We start from the raw sequence: 6,000 nt of genomic DNA, 5'->3' as shown, positions 1-6,000 counted from the left end.
CTTTGGAAAACAGGATACTGGGCTAGATGGACCATTGGTCTGACCCAATATGGCTAATGTTATGTTCTTATGTAAGTTTTGGGAATAAGCCCAAGGTGGAACTGTGCCAAGATTTGGCACAGCACTGTGGCGCTTTCTCAGCAGTAGTTTTGAAATAGCAGCCCCGCTTCGTTCATAAAAAGATTGAGGTGGTTTTTTTTTTCAGGTAATCCTTTTCTGGTCTTATTCCTACTTCTCCCTATTTTGATCCTGATAAATGTCCTCATTTTCACAGTATACAGTCCTGTTTTTTCCAGTTTCTTTTTTTTTCTCTCTTAGATCAAGCATTCCTTTGACTGACAAAGGAAAAGATTTCAATGATGCCCCCCCTTCTCTGTAAGCAGTGGGAGAAACACAGGCTTGATGAGTCTTTTTACCTTACGACAGAGTCTTTCGGTGATCCCTGTTATAACATCACATCACCAAATACAGTGGTGGAAATAAGTATTTGATCCCTTGCTGATTTTGTAAGTTTGCCCACTGACAAAGACATGAGCAGCCCATAATTGAAGGGTAGGTTATTGGTAACAGTGAGAGATAGCACATCACAAATTAAATCCGGAAAATCACATTGTGGAAAGTATATGAATTTATTTGCATTCTGCAGAGGGAAATAAGTATTTGATCCCCCACCAACCAGTAAGAGATCTGGCCCCTACAGACCAGGTAGATGCTCCAAATCAACTCGTTACCTGCATGACAGACAGCTGTCGGCAATGGTCACCTGTATGAAAGACACCTGTCCACAGACTCAGTGAATCAGTCAGACTCTAACCTCTACAAAATGGCCAAGAGCAAGGAGCTGTCTAAGGATGTCAGGGACAAGATCATACACCTGCACAAGGCTGGAATGGGCTACAAAACCATCAGTAAGACGCTGGGCGAGAAGGAGACAACTGTTGGTGCCATAGTAAGAAAATGGAAGAAGTACAAAATGACTGTCAATCGACAAAGATCTGGGGCTCCACGCAAAATCTCACCTCGTGGGGTATCCTTGATCATGAGGAAGGTTAGAAATCAGCCTACAACTACAAGGGGGGAACTTGTCAATGATCTCAAGGCAGCTGGGACCACTGTCACCACGAAAACCATTGGTAACACATTACGACATAACGGATTGCAATCCTGCAGTGCCCGCAAGGTCCCCCTGCTCCGGAAGGCACATGTGACGGCCCGTCTGAAGTTTGCCAGTGAACACCTGGATGATGCCGAGAGTGATTGGGAGAAGGTGCTGTGGTCAGATGAGACAAAAATTGAGCTCTTTGGCATGAACTCAACTCGCTGTGTTTGGAGGAAGAGAAATGCTGCCTATGACCCAAAGAACACCGTCCCCACTGTCAAGCATGGAGGTGGAAATGTTATGTTTTGGGGGTGTTTCTCTGCTAAGGGCACAGGACTACTTCACCGCATCAATGGGAGAATGGATGGGGCCATGTACCGTACAATTCTGAGTGACAACCTCCTTCCCTCCGCCAGGGCCTTAAAAATGGGTCGTGGCTGGGTCTTCCAGCACGACAATGACCCAAAACATACAGCCAAGGCAACAAAGGAGTGGCTCAGGAAGAAGCACATTAGGGTCATGGAGTGGCCTAGCCAGTCACCAGACCTTAATCCCATTGAAAACTTATGGAGGGAGCTGAAGCTGCGAGTTGCCAAGCGACAGCCCAGAACTCTTAATGATTTAGAGATGATCTGCAAAGAGGAGTGGACCAAAATTCCTCCTGACATGTGTGCAAACCTCATCATCAACTACAGAAGACGTCTGACCGCTGTGCTTGCCAACAAGGGTTTTGCCACCAAGTATTAGGTCTTGTTTGCCAGAGGGATTAAATACTTATTTCCCTCTGCAGAATGCAAATAAATTCATATACTTTCCACAATGTGATTTTCCGGATTTAATTTGTGATGTGCTATCTCTCACTGTTACCAATAACCTACCCTTCAATTATGGGCTGCTCATGTCTTTGTCAGTGGGCAAACTTACAAAATCAGCAAGGGATCAAATACTTATTTCCACCACTATATGTTTATTAGAATTTGCTACATCGATTTTTTTAAACACGTAAATCAAAGCGATGCACATTATAAAAACAAAATAAAATTAGGAAAGGAAGGCCATTCATTTATACTACTGACGCAGAAGAAAGACCAGGTCAGGCTGTGTCATGACGTGGAGTTTTCTGGCTGTCGGTGATCATATGCTGGGAGAGGAGCAGGAGACATCAGTGTTTCTTTCCTAGATATTAAATGGACAGCACAGGCACAAGGTGTCCTTCCAGAAAGGTTTCCGGGACTGAGCTGGGAACCCAAGTATGTTAGACTGTGAAAGCTTTAGGTAGGACCCAGGGACAGTGTGATCTGAGGGAGCTCAGGCTGGCTTTAATCGGGAGGGGACAGTTTAAAGTTAATAATTCACATAACTCATATTTTGGGAGCTTTCTCCTTCTTAAAATCATCTCACTCTGCATCCAGGCACCAGCCTTCCTTTTCACCACAAACCCACCCCATATAATTATATATTTTTTTGTGTTGGTGGATGTGGGGGACAAAAGCCGGAGGTGGTGGTCTCTGCATTGCATCACATTACTGAGGGAATTTTTTTTTTTTTTTATTTCATGCTCAGATGGGCAGCTGGCTGTGTGTATATTTTCCCTTTTGTGTGTGTGAGTGTCAGCGGCACCTTTACCATGACAAAAGGAGAGGGCCTGTGAACCCCTTGCTCTTTCACAGGAAGAATTAGAGGTCTGAATAGATGAGTGGGGGGGGGGGGGGGCTCCCTTGTACCCTCAGTCAGCCCCCTTCTCCAGTTAGCCTAACAAGCTGCCAACCCCACCCCCTATCTACCCTCCAGCAGTTAATCAGACAGATTTTATATATAGTTCTATGTCTGGCTGCTTTTTTGGGTTGGGAAGGGAAGGGGATGTCAGTTTCTCAGAAAGAGACATGGCAGGAGGAGAGGGCGGGGGGGGGGGGGGGGTAGATTCTTTGCAGCATATGGAGATTGCAAGACTCAAGCTTTAGTGGCGCTTTACATCATAACTTATTTTGAATCACTTGGGGTGTATTTGGCAAGATGGTTCTGGTTTACCCTCGAGTCAGTTTATAAACTCTTATCTGTCTGAATTTGTTTTTTGAAGCATTCAGCAAAACTAGATTTTCTTGGCAGAGTGGTTAGCCCAGGGATGGGCAACCTTTATACACAGACAGAGGGCCACATGAATGTCAGTACCCCACTACTGCCACCATTCTCACAGTTTGCTTTGGACAAGCTCATTGAACATTTTCTCCATGCTCTACCTAGCTCTGGGTTGTGTCCGATGGATATTTTTCTTCAGTATATGCTGTAATTGCTTTTACTTAAATTTCCTTGTTACTATAAACCATTTTGATATGTAGGTGGTATATCAAATCTAATCAAACAAAACTTTGATTTCATACTCCTGAATGGGGCCTCGAGTGTGAGTAATGTGGTTTAGTGTAGCCTCTTGTTACGATTTCCTTTCATTTCTTTTCCATAACAATGTGCTTTCGGGATGACTTTGTGTGACTGCCAAAGATGAAGGTTTAAATGATCCCCAAATACTCTTGTTGAGGGGAGTGAGACCCACATTATGACACTCTGTTGAAAACACTGACTCTTTAAGGCCAGAATTGGGCCTATGACCTCGTCAGCTCAAGAGGCAGAAAATCTTCCACATTTTTCTCCCTCTGACCTTTAGCTCTATTTTTAACTGGGAAATGTACAAATGGATTCAAGACAAATGGTGCAAATGATAGAAATTATCTCTCTAGGCATACAATAGAAAGAAAGACATTTTATTTATTTATTAGGGTTTATTTACTGCATTTTTAAAAAGAAATTCACATAAGGTGGTGCACAACAAGAACAATCTGGCTGTAGGCAATAGACAATTTCAGCAGAAAAATCTCTGTACCCAAGGAGGGGTTTCCCCTTCTGAAATGTACATTGGGTACGCTCACCTGGGGTAGCTGACTGGAAAGGCTGTTTGGGATGGTATAAATAAGGCATCCTAGAAACCCTCTCAGGACGTAAGAGGGTGGGAGGGGACTTCTGTGTTTAGATCTTGTGGCCCTCTCTTAAATCGCTTTTCAACTCTGTCTTTTCTCTCACCTCCGGCCTGTGTAATGTGGCCAGCTTCTTCTGCTGGGTGGTCTGTGGTCAGTCTGAATGTTGGATTAACGTGTGTGTTGGGAGGGGGGAGGAGCAGAACAACACTTTTCCACATGGAAACAGTCCTCTGAGCTTGACAAGCTTTGGCCATTCTCCCCTTCCCCCTTGAATTTTGGGAGAATGTATTGTGGTAGTAATATATTGTGGAATTTAAAAATAAAGAAATCTATTGGTTTTACTGTGGTGTTCTATTTGTAGTAAGTGAGAATGTGGGGTTCCCTCTGTCCCCCACCTTTCATTCAGTAAAAATGTCCAGCTACCCCATGGTTTGGCGGTGGCTAGATCCATGTCCTCTGACCATCCCTGGTTCTTTCTAAGGAGGATCTCCCGCTTGTGAAAAGAGCCAGGGAGGTAATGAGAATAGTTTATTTGGAAGCTCCTGCCCAGACAGTAGTAAGAGCCCCCCGCCCCCAGCACATACATCATGTGTGTTCCCAACCATGCTAGAATTGAAGGTCACCTAGCGGCTGGAGCCAAATACTCTGTGTTCTCTGAAACAGTGCAGTTATTTAGATATCTGAGTTGACAGTGCTGCATGCCTTTTGATAAGTCCAGTGTTGATATCATGGCTTTGGAAACATCTAGTGATGGTTTCCTGGATTCAGAACATGGGGGCGCCTGCTGGGCACAGAAGAGGGACAGAAACCAGAGGTGGTGTTCAGCAACCTCACATAGATAAGTCCTTTGGGTGTTCAGTCAAGAGCTATGGTTTCATACAGACTTTTCAAACTTTTCTTGGTGCCTTATTCATAGACACTTCTTTTTAAACTCTGCAGCTTGGTTTGAGTATAAGGGACTGGAGTAAGTCTTCAGAGAAGTAGGGGAGTGACTCATAGTGCACCAGTACTATTTCAGTTGATAACCGTTCACTTCACTGCATGGAAAGCACCTTTCTGAATGTCTCCACCTCCATGGTGTGCTGTGGGCCAGAAGGGGGTGGAGAGGCTCAGCAATCATGCCCTTGTCTTTCAAGAAATTGTACCAAAAGTTGAAGTAATTCCTGCTTGGAATGAGGTTGAAGAACTTCACAGCTAAATTGGACTGTGTCATCTCTGGAGACCTCGTTCATCAAGCACTGGAGAAGTAAATAATGAGAAAATACTTTTCTATCCTCAGGTGTAGGCTGCCTTCAGCCTCGTGTGTCAGATCTGAGCCCATGATGATCATCAGAGCACAGAGTTGAAAAATCCAAGGTGTAGATGCTCAATCCAGTGGCATAGCCAGACAGCCAACTTTGGGTGGGCCTTAGGCATAGGTGAGCATGCAATTCTCTCCCCCCACCCACCCATGACCCTGGTCTCTGCCCTCAGCTCCTCAAAATATATTTACCTGAGCTGGTGGAGATGCTAAGCCCCACCAGCCAAACATCTCTCCTGCCTGAGTCACGCCTGAAGAAGCACTTATTCAGCAGGTGCACTTTAGCAGCTAATGCTGACTCTCCTGCACATGCTCAGTTAGACCTGACTGAGCAAGTATGAAAGAGCCAGCATTAGTGGCTGAAGCTCACCTGCCGAATAAGTGCTGCTGCAGGCACGACTCAGGCAGGAGAGGTCTTCGGCTGGTGAGGCTTTGGCATCTCCACCAGTCAGGAAAGCAGAGGGGTCGCGAGCTGAAGATGAAGGGACCAGTACCCTGAGACCCTCCTCATGGCTATGCCACTGGTTCAAGCTGGTGTGCCCCTCCATATATGTGGTGAGACTTTCTGCATTCACAGCTGATGTAGGAACTTTCCAAACTGCCATTCGTATGGTTAACAGCAAAGCATGTAA

The sequence above is a fragment of the Microcaecilia unicolor genome, chromosome 11, assembly GCF_901765095.1.
Source record: "Microcaecilia unicolor chromosome 11, aMicUni1.1, whole genome shotgun sequence".
NCBI classification, from domain to species: Eukaryota; Metazoa; Chordata; class Amphibia; order Gymnophiona; family Siphonopidae; genus Microcaecilia; species Microcaecilia unicolor.
The sequence above is the reverse complement of the archived record's forward strand: the minus strand, read 5'-3'. Positions refer to the sequence as shown.